The sequence below is a fragment of the Kogia breviceps genome, chromosome 7 (genome assembly GCF_026419965.1).
Source record: "Kogia breviceps isolate mKogBre1 chromosome 7, mKogBre1 haplotype 1, whole genome shotgun sequence".
Lineage (NCBI taxonomy): Eukaryota > Metazoa > Chordata > Mammalia > Artiodactyla > Physeteridae > Kogia > Kogia breviceps.
In genome coordinates, this window is record NC_081316.1 from 88266303 (window position 1) to 88292316 (window position 26014).

Consider the following 26014-nt stretch of genomic DNA (forward strand, 5'->3'; position numbering starts at 1 on the left):
GTTAGGGTAGGCCTCCGTGTTCAGGCTGCGGGTGAGGCTTAGGTTTCAGGGTCATTGTTGGAGCTAGTGTTAGGGTTAGGCTCCCGGTGAGGCTTCGGGTTGAGATTGGGGTACCAATACGTGTTAGGGGGCGTGTGAGTTGCAGGGCGTGGTTTACAGTTAGGGTAGGCCTCAGGGTTCAGGCTGCGGGTGACGCTTAGGGTTCAGAATAATGGTTGAAGCTAGGGTTATGGTTAGGCTCCCGGTGAGGCTTAGGGTCGCGATTGGGGTACGGATACCTGTTAGTGTGCGTGTGCGTTGCGTGGCGCAGGTTATTGTTATGGTAGGCCTCAGGTTTCAGGCTGCGGTGAGGCTTAGGGTTCAGGGTCATGGTTGGAGCTAGGGTTAGATTTAGGCTCCCGGTGAGCCTTACGGTCGAGATTGGGGTATGGATACGTGTTAGGGGGCGTGTGCATTGCAGGGCGCGGCTTATAGATAGGGTAGGCCTCAGGGATCAGTCTTCCTGTTAGGCTTAGGATTCAGGGTCAGGGTTGGAGCTAGGGTTAGGGTTAGGCTCCCGGTGAGGCCTAGGTTCGAGATTGGGGTACTGATACCTGTACCGGGTCGTGTGAGTTGCATGGCGTGGCTTATCGTGAGAGTAGGCCTTAGGGTTCAGGCTGAGGATGAGGCTTAGTTTTCAGGGTCAGCGTTGGAGCTCGGGTTACGGTTAGCCTCCTGGTGATACCTAGGGTCGAGATTGGGGTATGCATACGGGTTAGGGGGTGTATTCCTTGCAGAGCCCAGCTTATCATTAGGGTAGGCCTCAGGGTACAGACGGCGGGTGAGGCTTAGGTTTCAGGGTGAGGGTTGGAGCTAGGGTTAAGGTTCGGCTCCCGCTGAGGCCTAGGTTCGAGATTGGGGTACGGAAACGTGTTAGGGGGCGTGTGCGTTGCAGGGCGCGGCGTATCGTTACAATACACCTCAGGGTTTAGGCTTTGGGTGAGGCTTTGTGTTCAGGGTCAGGGTTGGAGGTAGGGTTAGGATTAGGCTCCCAGTGAGGCCTAGGGTCGATATTAGGGTATGGCGACGTGTTAGGGTGCGTGTGCATTGCACGGCGCTGCGTATCGTTAGGGTAGGCCTCAGGGCTCATGCTGCGGGTGAGGCTTATGGGTCAGGGTCAGCGTTGGAGTTAGGGTTAGGGTAAGGCTCCCGGTGAGGCTTTGGTTCGAGTTTGGGGTACGGATACGTGTTACGGGGCGTGTGCGTTGAAGGGCGTGGCTTATCGTTAGGGTAGGCCTCAGGGTTGAGGCTGTGGGTGAGGCTTAGTTTAAACGGTCAGGGTTTTAGGTAAGATTAGGGTTAGGCTCCCAGTGAGGTTTAGAGTCAAGATTGGGGAACGGATACGTGTTACGGGGCGTGTGTGTTGCAGTGTGCGGCTGACCGTTAGGGTAGACCGCAGGGTTCAGGCTGCGGGTGAGGCTTAGGGTTCAGGGTCATGGTTGAAGCTAGTGTTAGGGTTAGGCTCCCGGTGAGGCTTCGGATCGACATTGGGGTACGGATACGTGTTAGGGGGCGTGTGTGTTGCAGGGCGTGACTTATCGTTAGGGTAGGCCTCAGGGTTCAGGCTGCCGGTGAGGCTTAGTGTTCAGGGTCCGGGTTGGACCTAGGGTTCCGGTTAGGCTCCCGGTGAGTCCTAGGTTCGAGATTGGGGTATGGATACGTGTTAGGGGACGTGTGCATTGCAGGGCGTTGCTTATCGTTAGAGTAGGACTCAGGGTTCAGGTTGCGGATCAGGCTTAGTTTTCAGGGTCAGGGTTGGAGCTCGGGTTAGGGTTAGGCTCCCGGTTAGGCCTAGGGTCCAATTTGGGGTACGGATACGTGTTAGGGGTCGTATTCCTTGCATATCGCGGTTTATCATTAGGGTAGGCCTCAGGATTCAGACGGAGGGTGAGGCTTAGGATTCAGGGTCAGGGTTGGAGCTAGTGTTACGGTTAGGCTCCCGGTGAGGCTTCGGATCGAGATTGGGGTACGGATACGTGTTATGGGCCGTGTGCGTTGCAGGGCGCAGCTTATCGTTAGGGTACGCCTCAAGGTTCACACTGCAGGTGAGGCTTAGTGTTTAGGGTCAGGGTTGGAGCTAGGGTTAGTGTTAGGCTCCCGGTTAGGGGTAGGGTCGAGATTGGGGTAAGTATACGTGTTAGTGGGCATGTGCGTTGCAGGGCGCGGCTTATCGTTAGGGTAGGCCTCAAGGTTCAGGCTGCAGTTGAGGCTTAGGTTTCAGGGTCAGGGTTCGAGCTAGGGCTAGGGTTAGGGTCCCGGTGAAGCTTCGGGACGAGATTCGGGTATGGATACGTGTTAGGGTGCGTTTGCGTTGCAGGGCGCGGTTTATCGTTAGGGTAGGCCTCAGGGATCAGGCTTTGGCTGATGCTTAGTGTTCAGGGTCATGGTTGGAGGTAAGGTTAGGTTTAATCTCCCAGTGAGGCCTAGGGTTGAGATTGGGGTACGGATTCGTGTTAGGGGGCGTGTGCGTTGCACGGCGCAGCTTATCGTTAGTGTTGGCCTCAATGTTCATGCTGCGGGTGAGGCTTAGGATTCACGGTCTGAGTTGGAGCTAGGGTTAGGGTTTGGCTCTCGCACAGGCCTAGGGTCTAAATTGGGTTACGGATACGTGTTAGGGGGCATGTGCATTGCAGGGCGTGGCTTATCGTTAGGGTAGGGCTCTGGGTTCAGTCTGCAGGTGAGGCTTAGGGTTCAGGGTCAGGGTTGGAGCTAGGGTTAGGGTTCAGCTCCCGGTGACGCTTATGGTCGAGATTGGGGTACGCAGACATGTTATGGGGCCTGTGATTTGCATGGCGTGGTTTATCGTTGGGGGAAGCCTCAGGGATCAGTCTGCAGGTGAGGCTTAGGGTTCAGGATCAGGGTTGGAGCTAGGGTTATTGTTCGGCTCCCGGTGAGACCTAGGGTCGAGATTGTGGTATGGATACGTGTTAGGGGGCGTGTGCGTTGCAGGGCGTGGCTTATCGTTATAGTAGGCCTCAGGGTTCAGGCTTCGGGTGAGGCTTAGGGTTCAGGGTCAGGGTTGTAGCTACGGTTAGGATTAGGCTCCCGGTGAGGGCTGGGTCGAGATAAGGGTATGGATATGTGTTCGGGGCGTGTGCGTTGCACCGCGCTGTTTATCATTAGGGTAGGCCTCACGGTTCAGGCTGCGGGTGAGGCTTAGTGTTCACGGTCAGGGTTGGAGCTAGGGTAAGGGTTAGGCTCCCGGTGAGGCTTCGGGTCGAGATTGGGGTACGGATACGTGTTAGGGGGCGTGTGTGTTGCAGTGCGCAGCTGATCATTAGGGTAGGCCTCAGGGTTCATGCTGCGCGGTAGGCTTAGTGTTAAGGACAGGGCTGGATCTAGGGTTAGGGTTAGGCTCCCGGTGAGTCTTCGGGTCGAGATTGGGGTACGGATACGTGTTTGGGCGCGTGTGCGTTGAGGGGCGCGGGTTAACATTAGGGTAGACCTCAGGGTTCACGCTGAGGGTGAGGCTTAGTGTTCAGGGTTATCTTTGGAGCTAGGGTTAGGCTTAGACACCCGGGGAGGCCTAGGGTGGAGATTGTGTTACGGATACATGTTAGGGGGCGTTTGCTTTGCAGGGCGCGACTTATCCTTAGGGTAGGCCTCAGGGTTCAGGCTGCGGGTGAGGCTTCGGGTTCAGGGTCATGGTTGGAGGTAGGGTTAGATTTACGCTCCCGGTGAGGCTTACGGTCGAGATTAGGGTACGGATACGTGTTAGGGGGCGTGTGCATTGCAGGGCACGGCTTATAGTTAGGGTAGGCCTCAGGGATCAGTCTTCCGGTTAGGCTAAGGGTTCAGGGTCAGGGTTGGATCTAGGGTAAGGGTTCGGCTCCCGCTGAGGCCTAGGTTTGAGATTGGGGTACGGACACGTGTTAGGGGAGGTGTGCGTTGCAGGGCGCGGCTTATCGTTATAATACGCCTCAGGGTTCAGGCTTTGGGTGAGGCTTTGTGTTCAGGGTCAGGGTTGGAGCTAGGGTTAGGATTAGGCTCCCGGTGAGGCCTAGGGTCGAGATTAGGGTACGGGGACGTGTTAGGGGGCATGTACGTTGCACCGCGCTGCTTATCATTAGGGTAAGCCTCAGGGCTCACGCTGCGTGTGAGGCTTATGTGTCAGGGTCAGTGTTGGAGTTAGGGTTATGGTTAGGCTCCCGGTGAGGCTTCGGTTCGAGTTTGGGGTACGGATACTTGTGAGGGGGCGTGTGCGTGGAAGGGCGTGGCTTATCGTTACGGTAAGACTCCGGGTTCAGTTTGCGGATGAGGCTTAGGTTTCAGGGTCAGGGTTGGAGCTCGGGTTAGGGTTAGGCTCCCGGTGAGGCCTAGGGTCGAGTTTGAGCTACGGATACGTGTTAGGGGGCGTATTACTTGCAGAGCGCGGCTTATCGTTAGGCTAGACCTCAGGGTTCAGACTGCGGGTGAGGCTTCGGGTTCAGGGTCAGGGTTGGAGCTAGGGTTAGGGTTAGGCTCCCGCTGAGGTCTAGGTTCGAGATTGGGGTACGGATACGTGTTAGGGGTCTTGTGCGTTGCAGGGCACGACTTATCGTTATTGTAGTCCTCAGGGTTGAGGCTGTGGGTGAGGCTTAGGTTAAATGGTCAGGGTTTTAGGTAGGATTGGGGTTAGGCTCCCAGTGAGGTTTAGGGTCAAGATTGAGGAACGGATACGTGTTAGGGGGCGTGGGTGTTGCAGTGTGCGGCTGATCGTTAGGGTAGACCTCAGGGTTCAGGCTGAGGGTGAGGCTTAGGTTTCAGAGTCATGGTTGGATCTCGTGTTAGGGTTAGGCTCCCGGTGAGGCTTCGGATCGACATTGGGGTACGGATACGTGTTAAGGGGCGTGTGCGTTGCAGGGCGTGACTTATCGTTAGGGTAGTCTTCAGGTTTGAAGCTGTGGGTGAGGCTTAGTTTAAAGGGTCATGGTTTTAGCTAGGGTTAGGATAAGGCACCCAGTGAGGTTTTGGGTCGAGATTGGGGAACGGATACGTGTTAGGGGGCGTGGGGGTTGCAGTGCACGGCTGATCGTTAGGGTAGGCCTCCGTGTTCAGGCTGCGGGTGAGGCTTAGGTTTCAGGGTCATTGTTGGAGCTAGTGCTAGGGTTAGGCTCCCGGTGAGGCTTCGGGTTGAGATTGGGGTACCAATACGTGTTAGGGGGCGTGTGAGTTGCAGGACGTGGTTTACAGTTAGGGTAGGCCTCAGGGTTCAGGCTGCGGGTGAGGCTTAGGGTTCAGAATAATGGTTGAAGCTAGGGTTATGGTTAGGCTCCCGGTGAGGCTTAGGGTCGCGATTGGGGTACGGATACCTGTTAGTGTGCGTGTGCGTTGCGTGGCGCAGGTTATTGTTATGGTAGGCCTCAGGTTTCAGGCTGCGGTGAGGCTTAGGTTTCAGGGTCATGGTTGGAGCTAGGGTTAGATTTAGGCTCCCGGTGAGGCCTAGGTTCGAGATTGGGGTACTGATACCTGTACCGGGTCGTGTGAGTTGCATGGCGTGGCTTATCGTGAGAGTAGGCCTTAGGGTTCAGGCTGAGGATGAGGCTTAGTTTTCAGTGTCAGCGTTGGAGCTCGGGTTACGGTTAGCCTCCTGGTGATACCTAGGGTCGAGATTGGGGTATGCATACGGGTTAGAGGGTGTATTCCTTGCAGAGCCCAGCTTATCATTAGGGTAGGCCTCAGGGTACAGACGGCGGGTGAGGCTTAGGTTTCAGGGTGAGGGTTGGAGCTAGGGTTAAGGTTCGGCTCCCGCTGAGGCCTAGGTTCGAGATTGGGGTACGGAAACGTGTTAGGGGGCGTGTGCGTTGCAGGGCGCGGCGTATCGTTACAATACACCTCAGGGTTTAGGCTTTGGGTGAGGCTTTGTGTTCAGGGTCAGGGTTGGAGGTAGGGTTAGGATTAGGCTCCCAGTGAGGCCTAGGGTCGATATTAGGGTATGGCGACGTGTTAGGGTGCGTGTGCATTGCACGGCGCTGCGTATCGTTAGGGTAGGCCTCAGGGCTCACGCTGCGGGTGAGGCTTATGGGTCAGGGTCAGCGTTGGAGTTAGGGTTAGGGTTAGGCTCCCGGTGAGGCTTTGGTTCGAGTTTGGGGTACGGATACGTGTTACGGGGCGTGTGCGTTGAAGGGCGTGGCTTATCGTTAGGGTAGGCCTCAGGGTTGAGGCTGTGGGTGAGGCTTAGTTTAAACGGTCAGGGTTTTAGGTAAGATTAGGGTTAGGCTCCCAGTGAGGTTTAGAGTCAAGATTGGGGAACGGATACGTGTTACGGGGCGTGTGTGTTGCAGTGTGCGGCTGACCGTTAGGGTAGACCGCAGGGTTCAGGCTGCGGGTGAGGCTTAGGGTTCAGGGTCATGGTTGAAGCTAGTGTTAGGGTTAGTCTCCCGGTGAGGCTTCGGATCGACATTGGGGTACGGATACGTGTTAGGGGGCGTGTGTGTTGCAGGGCGTGACTTATCGTTAGGGTAGGCCTCAGGGTTCAGGCTGCCGGTGAGGCTTAGTGTTCAGGGTCCGGGTTGGACCTAGGGTTCCGGTTAGGCTCCCGGTGAGTCCTAGGTTCGAGATTGGGGTATGGATACGTGTTAGGGGACGTGTGCATTGCAGGGCGTTGCTTATCGTTAGAGTAGGACTCAGGGTTCAGGTTGCGGATCAGGCTTAGTTTTCAGGGTCAGGGTTGGAGCTCGGGTTAGGGTTAGGCTCCCGGTTAGGCCTAGGGTCCAATTTGGGGTACGGATACGTGTTAGGGGTCGTATTCCTTGCATATCGCGGTTTATCATTAGGGTAGGCCTCAGGATTCAGACGGAGGGTGAGGCTTAGGATTCAGGGTCAGGGTTGGAGCTAGTGTTACGGTTAGGCTCCCGGTGAGGCTTCGGATCGAGATTGGGGTACGGATACGTGTTATGGGCCGTGTGCGTTGCAGGGCGCAGCTTATCGTTAGGGTACGCCTCAAGGTTCACACTGCAGGTGAGGCTTAGTGTTTAGGGTCTGGGTTGGAGCTAGGGTTAGTGTTAGGCTCCCGGTTAGGGGTAGGGTCGAGATTGGGGTAAGTATACGTGTTAGTGGGCATGTGCGTTGCAGGGCGCGGCTTATCGTTAGGGTAGGCCTCAAGGTTCAGGCTGCAGTTGAGGCTTAGGTTTCAGGGTCAGGGTTCGAGCTAGGGCTAGGGTTAGGGTCCCGGTGAAGCTTCGGGACGAGATTCGGGTATGGATACGTGTTAGGGTGCGTTTGCGTTGCAGGGCGCGGTTTATCGTTAGGGTAGGCCTCAGGGATCAGGCTTCGGCTGATGCTTAGTGTTCAGGGTCATGGTTGGAGGTAAGGTTAGGTTTAATCTCCCAGTGAGGCCTAGGGTTGAGATTGGGGTACGGATTCGTGTTAGGGGGCGTGTGCGTTGCACGGCGCAGCTTATCGTTAGTGTTGGCCTCAATGTTCATGCTGCGGGTGAGGCTTAGGATTCACGGTCTGAGTTGGAGCTAGGGTTAGGGTTTGGCTCTCGCACAGGCCTAGGGTCTAAATTGGGTTACGGATACGTGTTAGGGGGCATGTGCATTGCAGGGCGTGGCTTATCGTTAGGGTAGGGCTCTGGGTTCAGTCTGCAGGTGAGGCTTAGGGTTCAGGGTCAGGGTTGGAGCTAGGGTTAGGGTTCAGCTCCCGGTGACGCTTATGGTCGAGATTGGGGTACGCAGACATGTTATGGGGCCTGTGATTTGCATGGCGTGGTTTATCATTGGGGGAGGCCTCAGGGATCAGTCTGCAGGTGAGGCTTAGGGTTCAGGATCAGGGTTGGAGCTAGGGTTATTGTTCGGCTCCCGGTGAGACCTAGGGTCGAGATTGTGGTATGGATACGTGTTAGGGGGCGTGTGCGTTGCAGGGCGTGGCTTATCGTTATAGTAGGCCTCAGGGTTCAGGCTTCGGGTGAGGCTTAGGGTTCAGGGTCAGGGTTGTAGCTACGGTTAGGATTAGGCTCCCGGTGAGGGCTGGGTCGAGATAAGGGTATGGATATGTGTTCGGGGCGTGTGCGGTGCACCGCGCTGTTTATCATTAGGGTAGGCCTCACGGTTCAGGCTGCGGGTGAGGCTTAGTGTTCACGGTCAGGGTTGGAGCTAGGGTAAGGGTTAGGCTCCCGGTGAGGCTTCGGGTCGAGATTGGGGTACGGATACGTGTTACGGGGCGTGTGTGTTGCAGTGCGCAGCTGATCATTAGGGTAGGCCTCAGGGTTCATGCTGCGCGGTAGGCTTAGTGTTAAGGACAGGGCTGGATCTAGGGTTAGGGTTAGGCTCCCGGTGAGGCTTCGGGTCGAGATTGGGGTACGGATACGTGTTTGGGCGCGTGTGCGTTGAGGGGCGCGGGTTAACATTAGGGTAGACCTCAGGGTTCACGCTGAGGGTGAGGCTTAGTGTTCAGGGTTATCTTTGGAGCTAGGGTTAGGCTTAGACACCCGGGGAGGCCTAGGGTGGAGATTGTGTTACGGATACATGTTAGGGGGCGTTTGCTTTGCAGGGCGCGACTTATCCTTAGGGTAGGCCTCAGGGTTCAGGCTGCGGGTGAGGCTTCGGGTTCAGGGTCATGGTTGGAGGTAGGGTTAGATTTACGCTCCCGGTGAGGCTTACGGTCGAGATTAGGGTACGGATACGTGTTAGGGGGCGTGTGCATTGCAGGGCACGGCTTATAGTTAGGGTAGGCCTCAGGGATCAGTCTTCCGGTTAGGCTAAGGGTTCAGGGTCAGGGTTGGATCTAGGGTAAGGGTTCGGCTCCCGCTGAGGCCTAGGTTTGAGATTGGGGTACGGACACGTGTTAGGGGAGGTGTGCGTTGCAGGGCGCGGCTTATCGTTATAATACGCCTCAGGGTTCAGGCTTTGGGTGAGGCTTTGTGTTCAGGGTCAGGGTTGGAGCTAGGGTTAGGATTAGGCTCCCGGTGAGGCCTAGGGTCGAGATTAGGGTACGGGGACGTGTTAGGGGGCATGTACGTTGCACCGCGCTGCTTATCATTAGGGTAAGCCTCAGGGCTCACGCTGCGTGTGAGGCTTATGTGTCAGGGTCAGTGTTGGAGTTAGGGTTATGGTTAGGCTCCCGGTGAGGCTTCGGTTCGAGTTTGGGGTACGGATACTTGTGAGGGGGCGTGTGCGTGGAAGGGCGTGGCTTATCGTTACGGTAAGACTCCGGGTTCAGTTTGCGGATGAGGCTTAGGTTTCAGGGTCAGGGTTGGAGCTCGGGTTAGGGTTAGGCTCCCGGTGAGGCCTAGGGTCGAGTTTGAGCTACGGATACGTGTTAGGGGGCGTATTACTTGCAGAGCGCGGCTTATCGTTAGGCTAGACCTCAGGGTTCAGACTGCGGGTGAGGCTTCGGGTTCAGGGTCAGGGTTGGAGCTAGGGTTAGGGTTAGGCTCCCGCTGAGGTCTAGGTTCGAGATTGGGGTACGGATACGTGTTAGGGGTCTTGTGCGTTGCAGGGCACGACTTATCGTTATTGTAGTCCTCAGGGTTGAGGCTGTGGGTGAGGCTTAGGTTAAATGGTCAGGGTTTTAGGTAGGATTGGGGTTAGGCTCCCAGTGAGGTTTAGGGTCAAGATTGAGGAACGGATACGTGTTAGGGGGCGTGGGTGTTGCAGTGTGCGGCTGATCGTTAGGGTAGACCTCAGGGTTCAGGCTGAGGGTGAGGCTTAGGTTTCAGAGTCATGGTTGGATCTCGTGTTAGGGTTAGGCTCCCGGTGAGGCTTCGGATCGACATTGGGGTACGGATACGTGTTAAGGGGCGTGTGCGTTGCAGGGCGTGACTTATCGTTAGGGTAGTCTTCAGGTTTGAAGCTGTGGGTGAGGCTTAGTTTAAAGGGTCATGGTTTTAGCTAGGGTTAGGATAAGGCACCCAGTGAGGTTTTGGGTCGAGATTGGGGAACGGATACGTGTTAGGGGGCGTGGGGGTTGCAGTGCACGGCTGATCGTTAGGGTAGGCCTCCGTGTTCAGGCTGCGGGTGAGGCTTAGGTTTCAGGGTCATTGTTGGAGCTAGTGCTAGGGTTAGGCTCCCGGTGAGGCTTCGGGTTGAGATTGGGGTACCAATACGTGTTAGGGGGCGTGTGAGTTGCAGGACGTGGTTTACAGTTAGGGTAGGCCTCAGGGTTCAGGCTGCGGGTGAGGCTTAGGGTTCAGAATAATGGTTGAAGCTAGGGTTATGGTTAGGCTCCCGGTGAGGCTTAGGGTCGCGATTGGGGTACGGATACCTGTTAGTGTGCGTGTGCGTTGCGTGGCGCAGGTTATTGTTATGGTAGGCCTCAGGTTTCAGGCTGCGGTGAGGCTTAGGTTTCAGGGTCATGGTTGGAGCTAGGGTTAGATTTAGGCTCCCGGTGAGGCCTAGGTTCGAGATTGGGGTACTGATACCTGTACCGGGTCGTGTGAGTTGCATGGCGTGGCTTATCGTGAGAGTAGGCCTTAGGGTTCAGGCTGAGGATGAGGCTTAGTTTTCAGTGTCAGCGTTGGAGCTCGGGTTACGGTTAGCCTCCTGGTGATACCTAGGGTCGAGATTGGGGTATGCATACGGGTTAGAGGGTGTATTCCTTGCAGAGCCCAGCTTATCATTAGGGTAGGCCTCAGGGTACAGACGGCGGGTGAGGCTTAGGTTTCAGGGTGAGGGTTGGAGCTAGGGTTAAGGTTCGGCTCCCGCTGAGGCCTAGGTTCGAGATTGGGGTACGGAAACGTGTTAGGGGGCGTGTGCGTTGCAGGGCGCGGCGTATCGTTACAATACACCTCAGGGTTTAGGCTTTGGGTGAGGCTTTGTGTTCAGGGTCAGGGTTGGAGGTAGGGTTAGGATTAGGCTCCCAGTGAGGCCTAGGGTCGATATTAGGGTATGGCGACGTGTTAGGGTGCGTGTGCATTGCACGGCGCTGCGTATCGTTAGGGTAGGCCTCAGGGCTCACGCTGCGGGTGAGGCTTATGGGTCAGGGTCAGCGTTGGAGTTAGGGTTAGGGTTAGGCTCCCGGTGAGGCTTTGGTTCGAGTTTGGGGTACGGATACGTGTTACGGGGCGTGTGCGTTGAAGGGCGTGGCTTATCGTTAGGGTAGGCCTCAGGGTTGAGGCTGTGGGTGAGGCTTAGTTTAAACGGTCAGGGTTTTAGGTAAGATTAGGGTTAGGCTCCCAGTGAGGTTTAGAGTCAAGATTGGGGAACGGATACGTGTTACGGGGCGTGTGTGTTGCAGTGTGCGGCTGACCGTTAGGGTAGACCGCAGGGTTCAGGCTGCGGGTGAGGCTTAGGGTTCAGGGTCATGGTTGAAGCTAGTGTTAGGGTTAGTCTCCCGGTGAGGCTTCGGATCGACATTGGGGTACGGATACGTGTTAGGGGGCGTGTGTGTTGCAGGGCGTGACTTATCGTTAGGGTAGGCCTCAGGGTTCAGGCTGCCGGTGAGGCTTAGTGTTCAGGGTCCGGGTTGGACCTAGGGTTCCGGTTAGGCTCCCGGTGAGTCCTAGGTTCGAGATTGGGGTATGGATACGTGTTAGGGGACGTGTGCATTGCAGGGCGTTGCTTATCGTTAGAGTAGGACTCAGGGTTCAGGTTGCGGATCAGGCTTAGTTTTCAGGGTCAGGGTTGGAGCTCGGGTTAGGGTTAGGCTCCCGGTTAGGCCTAGGGTCCAATTTGGGGTACGGATACGTGTTAGGGGTCGTATTCCTTGCATATCGCGGTTTATCATTAGGGTAGGCCTCAGGATTCAGACGGAGGGTGAGGCTTAGGATTCAGGGTCAGGGTTGGAGCTAGTGTTACGGTTAGGCTCCCGGTGAGGCTTCGGATCGAGATTGGGGTACGGATACGTGTTATGGGCCGTGTGCGTTGCAGGGCGCAGCTTATCGTTAGGGTACGCCTCAAGGTTCACACTGCAGGTGAGGCTTAGTGTTTAGGGTCAGGGTTGGAGCTAGGGTTAGTGTTAGGCTCCCGGTTAGGGGTAGGGTCGAGATTGGGGTAAGTATACGTGTTAGTGGGCATGTGCGTTGCAGGGCGCGGCTTATCGTTAGGGTAGGCCTCAAGGTTCAGGCTGCAGTTGAGGCTTAGGTTTCAGGGTCAGGGTTCGAGCTAGGGCTAGGGTTAGGGTCCCGGTGAAGCTTCGGGACGAGATTCGGGTATGGATACGTGTTAGGGTGCGTTTGCGTTGCAGGGCGCGGTTTATCGTTAGGGTAGGCCTCAGGGATCAGGCTTCGGCTGATGCTTAGTGTTCAGGGTCATGGTTGGAGGTAAGGTTAGGTTTAATCTCCCAGTGAGGCCTAGGGTTGAGATTGGGGTACGGATTCGTGTTAGGGGGCGTGTGCGTTGCACGGCGCAGCTTATCGTTAGTGTTGGCCTCAATGTTCATGCTGCGGGTGAGGCTTAGGATTCACGGTCTGAGTTGGAGCTAGGGTTAGGGTTTGGCTCTCGCACAGGCCTAGGGTCTAAATTGGGTTACGGATACGTGTTAGGGGGCATGTGCATTGCAGGGCGTGGCTTATCGTTAGGGTAGGGCTCTGGGTTCAGTCTGCAGGTGAGGCTTAGGGTTCAGGGTCAGGGTTGGAGCTAGGGTTAGGGTTCAGCTCCCGGTGACGCTTATGGTCGAGATTGGGGTACGCAGACATGTTATGGGGCCTGTGATTTGCATGGCGTGGTTTATCATTGGGGGAGGCCTCAGGGATCAGTCTGCAGGTGAGGCTTAGGGTTCAGGATCAGGGTTGGAGCTAGGGTTATTGTTCGGCTCCCGGTGAGACCTAGGGTCGAGATTGTGGTATGGATACGTGTTAGGGGGCGTGTGCGTTGCAGGGCGTGGCTTATCGTTATAGTAGGCCTCAGGGTTCAGGCTTCGGGTGAGGCTTAGGGTTCAGGGTCAGGGTTGTAGCTACGGTTAGGATTAGGCTCCCGGTGAGGGCTGGGTCGAGATAAGGGTATGGATATGTGTTCGGGGCGTGTGCGGTGCACCGCGCTGTTTATCATTAGGGTAGGCCTCACGGTTCAGGCTGCGGGTGAGGCTTAGTGTTCACGGTCAGGGTTGGAGCTAGGGTAAGGGTTAGGCTCCCGGTGAGGCTTCGGGTCGAGATTGGGGTACGGATACGTGTTACGGGGCGTGTGTGTTGCAGTGCGCAGCTGATCATTAGGGTAGGCCTCAGGGTTCATGCTGCGCGGTAGGCTTAGTGTTAAGGACAGGGCTGGATCTAGGGTTAGGGTTAGGCTCCCGGTGAGGCTTCGGGTCGAGATTGGGGTACGGATACGTGTTTGGGCGCGTGTGCGTTGAGGGGCGCGGGTTAACATTAGGGTAGACCTCAGGGTTCACGCTGAGGGTGAGGCTTAGTGTTCAGGGTTATCTTTGGAGCTAGGGTTAGGCTTAGACACCCGGGGAGGCCTAGGGTGGAGATTGTGTTACGGATACATGTTAGGGGGCGTTTGCTTTGCAGGGCGCGACTTATCCTTAGGGTAGGCCTCAGGGTTCAGGCTGCGGGTGAGGCTTCGGGTTCAGGGTCATGGTTGGAGGTAGGGTTAGATTTACGCTCCCGGTGAGGCTTACGGTCGAGATTGGGGTACGGATACGTGTTAGGGGGTGTGTGCATTGCAGGGCGCGGCATATAGTTAGGGTAGGCCTCAGGGATCAGTCTTCCGGTTAGGCTAAGGGTTCAGGGTCAGGGTTGGATCTAGGGTAAGGGTTCGGCTCCCGCTGAGGCCTAGGTTCGAGATTGGGGTACGGAAACGTGTTAGGGGAGGTGTGCGTTGCAGGGCGCGGCTTATCGTTATAATACGCCTCAGGGTACAGGCTTTGGGTGAGGCTTTGTGTTCAGGGTCAGGGTTGGAGCTAGGGTTAGGATTAGGCTCCCGGTGAGGCCTAGGTTCGAGATTAGGGTACGGGGACGTGTTAGGGGGCGTGTACGTTGCACCGCGCTGCTTATCATTAGGGTAAGCCTCAGGGCTCACGCTGCGTGCGAGGCTTATGTGTCAGGGTCAGTGTTGGAGTTAGGGTTATGGTTAGGCTCCCGGTGAGGCTTCGGTTCGAGTTTGGGGTACGGATACGTGTTAGGGGGCGTGTGCGTGGAAGGGCGTGGCTTATCGTTACGGTAAGACTCCGGGTTCAGTTTGCGGATGAGGCTTAGGTTTCAGGGTCAGGGTTGGAGCTCGGGTTAGGGTTAGGCTCCCGGTGAGGCCTAGGGTCGAGTTTGGGGTACGGATACGTGTTAGGGGGCGTGTGCATTGCAGAGCGCGGCTTATCGTTAGGCTAGGCCTCAGGGTTCAGACTGCGGGTGAGGCTTCGGGTTCAGGGTCAGGGTTGGAGCTAGGGTTAGGGTTAGGCTCCCGCTGAGGTCTAGGTTCGAGATTGGGGTACGGATACGTGTTAGGGGTCGTGTGCGTTGCAGGGCACGACTTATCGTTATTGTAGTCCTCAGGGTTGAGGCTGTGGGTGAGGCTTAGGTTAAGTGGTCAGGGTTTTAGGTAGGATTGGGGTTAGGCTCCTAGTGAGGTTTAGGGTCAAGAATGAGGAACGGATACGTGTTAGGGGGCGTGGGTGTTGCAGTGTGCGGCTGATCGTTAGGGTAGACCTCAGGGTTCAGGCTGAGGGTGAGGCTTAGGTTTCAGAGTCATGGTTGGATCTCGTGTTAGGGTTAGGCTCCCGGTGAGGCTTCGGATCGACATTGGGGTACGGATACGTGTTAAGGGGCGTGTGCGTTGCAGGGCGTGACTTATCGTTAGGGTAGTCTTCAGGTTTGAAGCTGTGGGTGAGGCTTAGTTTAAAGGGTCAGGGTTTTAGCTAGGGTTAGGATAAGGCACCCAGTGAGGTTTTGGGTCGAGATTGGGGAACGGATACGTGTTAGGGGGCGTGGGGGTTGCAGTGCACGGCTGATCGTTAGGGTAGGCCTCCGTGTTCAGGCTGCGGGTGAGGCTTAGGTTTCAGGGTCATTGTTGGAGCTAGTGTTAGGGTTAGGCTCCCGGTGAGGCTTTGGGTTGAGATTGGGGTACCAATACGTGTTAGGGGGCGTGTGAGTTGCAGGGCGTGGTTTACAGTTAGGGTAGGCCTCAGGGTTCAGGCTGCGGGTGAGGCTTAGGGTTCAGAATAATGGTTGAAGCTAGGGTTATGGTTAGGCTCCCGGTGAGGCTTAGGGTCGCGATTGGGGTACGGATACCTGTTAGTGTGCGTGTGCGTTGCGTGGCGCAGGTTATTGTTATGGTAGGCCTCAGGTTTCAGGCTGCGGTGAGGCTTAGGGTTCAGGGTCATGGTTGGAGCTAGGGTTAGATTTAGGCTCCCGGTGAGGCTTATGGTCGAGATTGGGGTATGGATACGTGTTAGGGGGCGTGTGCATTGCAGGGCGCGGCTTATAGATAGGGTAGGCCTCAGGGATCAGTCTTCCTGTTAGGCTTAGGATTCAGGGTCAGGGTTGGAGCTAGGGTTAGGGTTAGGCTCCCGGTGAGGCCTAGGTTCGAGATTGGGGTACTGATACCTGTACCGGGTCGTGTGAGTTGCATCGCGTGGCTTATCGTGAGAGTAGGCCTTAGGGTTCAGGCTGAGGATGAGGCTTAGTTTTCAGGGTCAGCGTTGGAGCTCGGGTTACGGTTAGCCTCCTGGTGATACCTAGGGTCGAGATTGGGGTATGCATACGGGTTAGGGGGTGTATTCCTTTCAGAGCCCAGCTTATCATTAGGGTAGGCCTCAGGGTACAGACGGCGGGTGAGGCTTAGGTTTCAGGGTGAGGGTTGGAGCTAGGGTTAAGGTTCGGCTCCCGCTGAGGCCTAGGTTCGAGATTGGGGTACGGAAACGTGTTAGGGGGCGTGTGCGTTGCACGGCGCGGCGTATCGTTACAATACACCTCAGGGTTTAGGCTTTGGGTGAGGCTTTGTGTTCAGGGTCAGGGTTGGAGGTAGGGTTAGGATTAGGCTCCCAGTGAGGCCTAGGGTCGATATTAGGGTATGGCGACGTGTTAGGGTGCGTGTGCATTGCACGGCGCTGCGTATCGTTAGGGTAGGCCTCAGGGCTCACGCTGCGGGTGAGGCTTCGGGTTCAGGGTCATGGTTGGAGGTAGGGTTAGATTTACGCTCCCGGTGAGGCTTACGGTCGAGATTAGGGTACGGATACGTGTTAGGGGGCGTGTGCATTGCAGGGCACGGCTTATAGTTAGGGTAGGCCTCAGGGATCAGTCTTCCGGTTAGGCTAAGGGTTCAGGGTCAGGGTTGGATCTAGGGTAAGGGTTCGGCTCCCGCTGAGGCCTAGGTTTGAGATTGGGGTACGGACACGTGTTAGGGGAGGTGTGCGTTGCAGGGCGCGGCTTATCGTTATAATACGCCTCAGGGTTCAGGCTTTGGGTGAGGCTTTGTGTTCAGGGTCAGGGTTGGAGCTAGGGTTAGGATTAGGCTCCCGGTGAGGCCTAGGGTCGAGATTAGGGTACGGGGACGTGTTAGGGGGCATGTACGTTGCACCGCGCTGCTTATCATTAGGGTAAGCCTCAGGGCTCACGCTGCGTGTGAGGCTTATGTGTCAGGGTCAGTGTTGGAGTTAGGGTTATGGTTAGGCTCCCGGTGAGGCTTCGGTTCGAGTTTGGGGTACGGATACTTGTGAGGGGGCGTGTGCGTGGAAGGGCGTGGCTTATCGTTACGGTAAGACTCCGGGTTCAGTTTGCGGATGAGGCTTAGGTTTCAGGGTCAGGGTTGGAGCTCGGGTTAGGGTTAGGCTCCCGGTGAGGCCTAGGGTCGAGTTTGAGCTACGGATACGTGTTAGGGGGCGTATTACTTGCAGAGCGCGGCTTATCGTTAGGCTAGACCTCAGGGTTCAGACTGCGGGTGAGGCTTCGGGTTCAGGGTCAGGGTTGGAGCTAGGGTTAGGGTTAGGCTCCCGCTGAGGTCTAGGTTCGAGATTGGGGTACGGATACGTGTTAGGGGTCTTGTGCGTTGCAGGGCACGACTTATCGTTATTGTAGTCCTCAGGGTTGAGGCTGTGGGTGAGGCTTAGGTTAAATGGTCAGGGTTTTAGGTAGGATTGGGGTTAGGCTCCCAGTGAGGTTTAGGGTCAAGATTGAGGAACGGATACGTGTTAGGGGGCGTGGGTGTTGCAGTGTGCGGCTGATCGTTAGGGTAGACCTCAGGGTTCAGGCTGAGGGTGAGGCTTAGGTTTCAGAGTCATGGTTGGATCTCGTGTTAGGGTTAGGCTCCCGGTGAGGCTTCGGATCGACATTGGGGTACGGATACGTGTTAAGGGGCGTGTGCGTTGCAGGGCGTGACTTATCGTTAGGGTAGTCTTCAGGTTTGAAGCTGTGGGTGAGGCATAGTTTAAAGGGTCATGGTTTTAGCTAGGGTTAGGATAAGGCACCCAGTGAGGTTTTGGGTCGAGATTGGGGAACGGATACGTGTTAGGGGGCGTGGGGGTTGCAGTGCACGGCTGATCGTTAGGGTAGGCCTCCGTGTTCAGGCTGCGGGTGAGGCTTAGGTTTCAGGGTCATTGTTGGAGCTAGTGCTAGGGTTAGGCTCCCGGTGAGGCTTCGGGTTGAGATTGGGGTACCAATACGTGTTAGGGGGCGTGTGAGTTGCAGGACGTGGTTTACAGTTAGGGTAGGCCTCAGGGTTCAGGCTGCGGGTGAGGCTTAGGGTTCAGAATAATGGTTGAAGCTAGGGTTATGGTTAGGCTCCCGGTGAGGCTTAGGGTCGCGATTGGGGTACGGATACCTGTTAGTGTGCGTGTGCGTTGCGTGGCGCAGGTTATTGTTATGGTAGGCCTCAGGTTTCAGGCTGCGGTGAGGCTTAGGTTTCAGGGTCATGGTTGGAGCTAGGGTTAGATTTAGGCTCCCGGTGAGGCCTAGGTTCGAGATTGGGGTACTGATACCTGTACCGGGTCGTGTGAGTTGCATGGCGTGGCTTATCGTGAGAGTAGGCCTTAGGGTTCAGGCTGAGGATGAGGCTTAGTTTTCAGTGTCAGCGTTGGAGCTCGGGTTACGGTTAGCCTCCTGGTGATACCTAGGGTCGAGATTGGGGTATGCATACGGGTTAGAGGGTGTATTCCTTGCAGAGCCCAGCTTATCATTAGGGTAGGCCTCAGGGTACAGACGGCGGGTGAGGCTTAGGTTTCAGGGTGAGGGTTGGAGCTAGGGTTAAGGTTCGGCTCCCGCTGAGGCCTAGGTTCGAGATTGGGGTACGGAAACGTGTTAGGGGGCGTGTGCGTTGCAGGGCGCGGCGTATCGTTACAATACACCTCAGGGTTTAGGCTTTGGGTGAGGCTTTGTGTTCAGGGTCAGGGTTGGAGGTAGGGTTAGGATTAGGCTCCCAGTGAGGCCTAGGGTCGATATTAGGGTATGGCGACGTGTTAGGGTGCGTGTGCATTGCACGGCGCTGCGTATCGTTAGGGTAGGCCTCAGGGCTCACGCTGCGGGTGAGGCTTATGGGTCAGGGTCAGCGTTGGAGTTAGGGTTAGGGTTAGGCTCCGGTGAGGCTTTGGTTCGAGTTTGGGGTACGGATACGTGTTACGGGGCGTGTGCGTTGAAGGGCGTGGCTTATCGTTAGGGTAGGCCTCAGGGTTGAGGCTGTGGGTGAGGCTTAGTTTAAACGGTCAGGGTTTTAGGTAAGATTAGGGTTAGGCTCCCAGTGAGGTTTAGAGTCAAGATTGGGGAACGGATACGTGTTACGGGGCGTGTGTGTTGCAGTGTGCGGCTGACCGTTAGGGTAGACCGCAGGGTTCAGGCTGCGGGTGAGGCTTAGGGTTCAGGGTCATGGTTGAAGCTAGTGTTAGGGTTAGTCTCCCGGTGAGGCTTCGGATCGACATTGGGGTACGGATACGTGTTAGGGGGCGTGTGTGTTGCAGGGCGTGACTTATCGTTAGGGTAGGCCTCAGGGTTCAGGCTGCCGGTGAGGCTTAGTGTTCAGGGTCCGGGTTGGACCTAGGGTTCCGGTTAGGCTCCCGGTGAGTCCTAGGTTCGAGATTGGGGTATGGATACGTGTTAGGGGACGTGTGCATTGCAGGGCGTTGCTTATCGTTAGAGTAGGACTCAGGGTTCAGGTTGCGGATCAGGCTTAGTTTTCAGGGTCAGGGTTGGAGCTCGGGTTAGGGTTAGGCTCCCGGTTAGGCCTAGGGTCCAATTTGGGGTACGGATACGTGTTAGGGGTCGTATTCCTTGCATATCGCGGTTTATCATTAGGGTAGGCCTCAGGATTCAGACGGAGGGTGAGGCTTAGGATTCAGGGTCAGGGTTGGAGCTAGTGTTACGGTTAGGCTCCCGGTGAGGCTTCGGATCGAGATTGGGGTACGGATACGTGTTATGGGCCGTGTGCGTTGCAGGGCGCAGCTTATCGTTAGGGTACGCCTCAAGGTTCACACTGCAGGTGAGGCTTAGTGTTTAGGGTCAGGGTTGGAGCTAGGGTTAGTGTTAGGCTCCCGGTTAGGGGTAGGGTCGAGATTGGGGTAAGTATACGTGTTAGTGGGCATGTGCGTTGCAGGGCGCGGCTTATCGTTAGGGTAGGCCTCAAGGTTCAGGCTGCAGTTGAGGCTTAGGTTTCAGGGTCAGGGTTCGAGCTAGGGCTAGGGTTAGGGTCCCGGTGAAGCTTCGGGACGAGATTCGGGTATGGATACGTGTTAGGGTGCGTTTGCGTTGCAGGGCGCGGTTTATCGTTAGGGTAGGCCTCAGGGATCAGGCTTCGGCTGATGCTTAGTGTTCAGGGTCATGGTTGGAGGTAAGGTTAGGTTTAATCTCCCAGTGAGGCCTAGGGTTGAGATTGGGGTACGGATTCGTGTTAGGGGGCGTGTGCGTTGCACGGCGCAGCTTATCGTTAGTGTTGGCCTCAATGTTCATGCTGCGGGTGAGGCTTAGGATTCACGGTCTGAGTTGGAGCTAGGGTTAGGGTTTGGCTCTCGCACAGGCCTAGGGTCTAAATTGGGTTACGGATACGTGTTAGGGGGCATGTGCATTGCAGGGCGTGGCTTATCGTTAGGGTAGGGCTCTGGGTTCAGTCTGCAGGTGAGGCTTAGGGTTCAGGGTCAGGGTTGGAGCTAGGGTTAGGGTTCAGCTCCCGGTGACGCTTATGGTCGAGATTGGGGTACGCAGACATGTTATGGGGCCTGTGATTTGCATGGCGTGGTTTATCATTGGGGGAGGCCTCAGGGATCAGTCTGCAGGTGAGGCTTAGGGTTCAGGATCAGGGTTGGAGCTAGGGTTATTGTTCGGCTCCCGGTGAGACCTAGGGTCGAGATTGTGGTATGGATACGTGTTAGGGGGCGTGTGCGTTGCAGGGCGTGGCTTATCGTTATAGTAGGCCTCAGGGTTCAGGCTTCGGGTGAGGCTTAGGGTTCAGGGTCAGGGTTGTAGCTACGGTTAGGATTAGGCTCCCGGTGAGGGCTGGGTCGAGATAAGGGTATGGATATGTGTTCGGGGCGTGTGCGGTGCACCGCGCTGTTTATCATTAGGGTAGGCCTCACGGTTCAGGCTGCGGGTGAGGCTTAGTGTTCACGGTCAGGGTTGGAGCTAGGGTAAGGGTTAGGCTCCCGGTGAGGCTTCGGGTCGAGATTGGGGTACGGATACGTGTTACGGGGCGTGTGTGTTGCAGTGCGCAGCTGATCATTAGGGTAGGCCTCAGGGTTCATGCTGCGCGGTAGGCTTAGTGTTAAGGACAGGGCTGGATCTAGGGTTAGGGTTAGGCTCCCGGTGAGGCTTCGGGTCGAGATTGGGGTACGGATACGTGTTTGGGCGCGTGTGCGTTGAGGGGCGCGGGTTAACATTAGGGTAGACCTCAGGGTTCACGCTGAGGGTGAGGCTTAGTGTTCAGGGTTATCTTTGGAGCTAGGGTTAGGCTTAGACACCCGGGGAGGCCTAGGGTGGAGATTGTGTTACGGATACATGTTAGGGGGCGTTTGCTTTGCAGGGCGCGACTTATCCTTAGGGTAGGCCTCAGGGTTCAGGCTGCGGGTGAGGCTTCGGGTTCAGGGTCATGGTTGGAGGTAGGGTTAGATTTACGCTCCCGGTGAGGCTTACGGTCGAGATTGGGGTACGGATACGTGTTAGGGGGTGTGTGCATTGCAGGGCGCGGCATATAGTTAGGGTAGGCCTCAGGGATCAGTCTTCCGGTTAGGCTAAGGGTTCAGGGTCAGGGTTGGATCTAGGGTAAGGGTTCGGCTCCCGCTGAGGCCTAGGTTCGAGATTGGGGTACGGAAACGTGTTAGGGGAGGTGTGCGTTGCAGGGCGCGGCTTATCGTTATAATACGCCTCAGGGTACAGGCTTTGGGTGAGGCTTTGTGTTCAGGGTCAGGGTTGGAGCTAGGGTTAGGATTAGGCTCCCGGTGAGGCCTAGGTTCGAGATTAGGGTACGGGGACGTGTTAGGGGGCGTGTACGTTGCACCGCGCTGCTTATCATTAGGGTAAGCCTCAGGGCTCACGCTGCGTGCGAGGCTTATGTGTCAGGGTCAGTGTTGGAGTTAGGGTTATGGTTAGGCTCCCGGTGAGGCTTCGGTTCGAGTTTGGGGTACGGATACGTGTTAGGGGGCGTGTGCGTGGAAGGGCGTGGCTTATCGTTACGGTAAGACTCCGGGTTCAGTTTGCGGATGAGGCTTAGGTTTCAGGGTCAGGGTTGGAGCTCGGGTTAGGGTTAGGCTCCCGGTGAGGCCTAGGGTCGAGTTTGGGGTACGGATACGTGTTAGGGGGCGTGTGCATTGCAGAGCGCGGCTTATCGTTAGGCTAGGCCTCAGGGTTCAGACTGCGGGTGAGGCTTCGGGTTCAGGGTCAGGGTTGGAGCTAGGGTTAGGGTTAGGCTCCCGCTGAGGTCTAGGTTCGAGATTGGGGTACGGATACGTGTTAGGGGTCGTGTGCGTTGCAGGGCACGACTTATCGTTATTGTAGTCCTCAGGGTTGAGGCTGTGGGTGAGGCTTAGGTTAAGTGGTCAGGGTTTTAGGTAGGATTGGGGTTAGGCTCCTAGTGAGGTTTAGGGTCAAGAATGAGGAACGGATACGTGTTAGGGGGCGTGGGTGTTGCAGTGTGCGGCTGATCGTTAGGGTAGACCTCAGGGTTCAGGCTGAGGGTGAGGCTTAGGTTTCAGAGTCATGGTTGGATCTCGTGTTAGGGTTAGGCTCCCGGTGAGGCTTCGGATCGACATTGGGGTACGGATACGTGTTAAGGGGCGTGTGCGTTGCAGGGCGTGACTTATCGTTAGGGTAGTCTTCAGGTTTGAAGCTGTGGGTGAGGCTTAGTTTAAAGGGTCAGGGTTTTAGCTAGGGTTAGGATAAGGCACCCAGTGAGGTTTTGGGTCGAGATTGGGGAACGGATACGTGTTAGGGGGCGTGGGGGTTGCAGTGCACGGCTGATCGTTAGGGTAGGCCTCCGTGTTCAGGCTGCGGGTGAGGCTTAGGTTTCAGGGTCATTGTTGGAGCTAGTGTTAGGGTTAGGCTCCCGGTGAGGCTTTGGGTTGAGATTGGGGTACCAATACGTGTTAGGGGGCGTGTGAGTTGCAGGGCGTGGTTTACAGTTAGGGTAGGCCTCAGGGTTCAGGCTGCGGGTGAGGCTTAGGGTTCAGAATAATGGTTGAAGCTAGGGTTATGGTTAGGCTCCCGGTGAGGCTTAGGGTCGCGATTGGGGTACGGATACCTGTTAGTGTGCGTGTGCGTTGCGTGGCGCAGGTTATTGTTATGGTAGGCCTCAGGTTTCAGGCTGCGGTGAGGCTTAGGGTTCAGGGTCATGGTTGGAGCTAGGGTTAGATTTAGGCTCCCGGTGAGGCTTATGGTCGAGATTGGGGTATGGATACGTGTTAGGGGGCGTGTGCATTGCAGGGCGCGGCTTATAGATAGGGTAGGCCTCAGGGATCAGTCTTCCTGTTAGGCTTAGGATTCAGGGTCAGGGTTGGAGCTAGGGTTAGGGTTAGGCTCCCGGTGAGGCCTAGGTTCGAGATTGGGGTACTGATACCTGTACCGGGTCGTGTGAGTTGCATCGCGTGGCTTATCGTGAGAGTAGGCCTTAGGGTTCAGGCTGAGGATGAGGCTTAGTTTTCAGGGTCAGCGTTGGAGCTCGGGTTACGGTTAGCCTCCTGGTGATACCTAGGGTCGAGATTGGGGTATGCATACGGGTTAGGGGGTGTATTCCTTTCAGAGCCCAGCTTATCATTAGGGTAGGCCTCAGGGTACAGACGGCGGGTGAGGCTTAGGTTTCAGGGTGAGGGTTGGAGCTAGGGTTAAGGTTCGGCTCCCGCTGAGGCCTAGGTTCGAGATTGGGGTACGGAAACGTGTTAGGGGGCGTGTGCGTTGCACGGCGCGGCGTATCGTTACAATACACCTCAGGGTTTAGGCTTTGGGTGAGGCTTTGTGTTCAGGGTCAGGGTTGGAGGTAGGGTTAGGATTAGGCTCCCAGTGAGGCCTAGGGTCGATATTAGGGTATGGCGACGTGTTAGGGTGCGTGTGCATTGCACGGCGCTGCGTATCGTTAGGGTAGGCCTCAGGGCTCACGCTGCGGGTGAGGCTTATGGGTCAGGGTCAGCGTTGGAATTAGGGTTAGGGTTAGGCTCCCGGTGAGGCTTTGGTTCGAGTTTGGGGTACGGATACGTGTTACGGGGCGTGTGCGTTGAAGGGCGTGGCTTATCGTTAGGGTAGGCCTCAGGGTTGAGGCTGTGGGTGAGGCTTAGTTTAAACGGTCAGGGTTTTAGGTAAGATTAGGGTTAGGCTCCCAGTGAGGTTTAGAGTCAAGATTGGGGAACGGATACGTGTTACGGGGCGTGGGTGTTGCAGTGTGCGGCTGACCGTTAGGGTAGACCGCAGGGTTCAGGCTGCGGGTGAGGCTTAGGGTTCAGGGTCATGGTTGAAGCTAGTGTTAGGGTTAGGCTCCCGGTGAGGCTTCGGATCGACATTGGGGTACGGATACGTGTTAGGGGGCGTGTGCGTTGCAGGGCGTGACTTATCGTTAGGGTAGGCCTCAGGGTTCAGGCTGCCGGTGAGGCTTAGTGTTCAGGGTCCGGGTTGGACCTAGGGTTCTGGTTAGGCTCCCGGTGAGTCCTAGGTTCTAGATTGGGGTATGGATACGTGTTAGGGGACGTGTGCATTGCAGGGCGTTGCTTATCGTTAGAGTAGGACTCAGGGTTCAGGTTGCGGATCAGGCTTAGTTTTCAGGGTCAGGGTTGGAGCTCGGGTTAGGGTTAGGCTCCCGGTTAGGCCTAGGGTCCAATTTGGGGTACGGATACGTGTTAGGGGTCGTATTCCTTGCATATCGCGGTTTATCATTAGGGTAGGCCTCAGGATTCAGACGGAGGGTGAGGCTTAGGATTCAGGGTCAGGGTTGGAGCTAGTGTTACGGTTAGGCTCCCGGTGAGGCTTCGGATCGAGATTGGGGTACGGATACGTGTTATGGGCCGTGTGCGTTGCAGGGCGCAGCTTATCGTTAGGGTACGCCTCAAGGTTCACACTGCAGGTGAGGCTTAGTGTTTAGGGTCAGGGTTGGAGCTAGGGTTAGGGTTAGGCTCCCGGTTAGGGGTAGGGTCGAGATTGGGGTAAGTATACGTGTTAGTGGGCATGTGCGTTGCAGGGCGCGGCTTATCGTTAGGGTAGGCCTCAAGGTTCAGGCTGCAGTTGAGGCTTAGGTTTCAGGGTCAGGGTTCGAGCTAGGGCTAGGGTTAGGGTCCCGGTGAAGCTTCGGGACGAGATTCGGGTATGGATACGTGTTAGGGTGCGTTTGCGTTGCAGGGCGCGGTTTATCGTTAGGGTAGGCCTCAGGGATCAGGCTTCGGCTGATGCTTAGTGTTCAGGGTCATGGTTGGAGGTAAGGTTAGGTTTAATCTCCCAGTGAGGCCTAGGGTTGAGATTGGGGTACGGATTCGTGTTAGGGGGCGTGTGCGTTGCACGGCGCAGCTTATCGTTAGTGTTGGCCTCAATGTTCATGCTGCGGGTGAGGCTTAGGATTCACGGTCTGAGTTGGAGCTAGGGTTAGGGTTTGGCTCTCGCACAGGCCTAGGGTCTAAATTGGGTTACGGATACGTGTTAGGGGGCATGTGCATTGCAGGGCGTGGCTTATCGTTAGGGTAGGGCTCTGGGTTCAGTCTGCAGGTGAGGCTTAGGGTTCAGGGTCAGGGTTGGAGCTAGGGTTAGGGTTCAGCTCCCGGTGACGCTTATGGTCGAGATTGGGGTACGCAGACACGTTATGGGGCCTGTGATTTGCATGGCGTGGTTTATCGTTGGGGGAGGCCTCAGGGATCAGTCTGCAGGTGAGGCTTAGGGTTCAGGATCAGGGTTGGAGCTAGGGTTATTGTTCGGCTCCCGGTGAGACCTAGGGTCGAGATTGTGGTATGGATACGTGTTAGGGGGCGTGTGCATTGCAGGGCGTGGCTTATCGTTATAGTAGGCCTCAGGGTTCAGGCTTCGGGTGAGGCTTAGGGTTCAGGGTCAGGGTTGTAGCTACGGTTAGGATTAGGCTCCCGGTGAGGGCTGGGTCGAGATAAGGGTACGGATATGTGTTCGGGGCGTGTGCGTTGAGGTGCGCGGGTTAACATTAGGGTAGACCTCAGGGTTCACGCTGAGGGTGAGGCTTAGTGTTCAGGGTTATTTTTGGAGCTAGGGTTAGGCTTAGTCACCCGCTGAGGCCTAGGTTTGAGATTGGGGTACGGAAACGTGTTAGGGGAGGTGTGCGTTGCAGGGCGCGGCTTATCGTTATAATACGCCTCAGGGTTCAGGCTTTGGGTGAGGCTTTGTGTTCACGGTCAGGGTTGGAGCTACGGTTAGGATTAGGCTCCCGGTGAGGCCTAGGGTCGAGATTAGGGTACAGGGACGTGTTAGGGGGCGTGTACGTTGCACCTTGCTGCTTATCATTAGGGTAAGCCTCAGGGCTCACGCTGCGTGCGAGGCTTATGTGTCAGGGTCAGTGTTGGAGTTAGGGTTATGGTTAGGCTCCCGGTGAGGCTTCGGTTCGAGTTTGGGGTACGGATACGTGTTAGGGGGCGTGTGCGTGGAAGGGCGTGGCTTATCGTTACGGTAAGACTCCGGGTTCAGTTTGCGGATGAGGCTTAGGTTTCAGGGTCAGGGTTGGAGCTCGGGTTAGGGTTAGGCTCCCGGTGAGGCCTAGGGTCGAGTTTGGGGTACGGATACGTG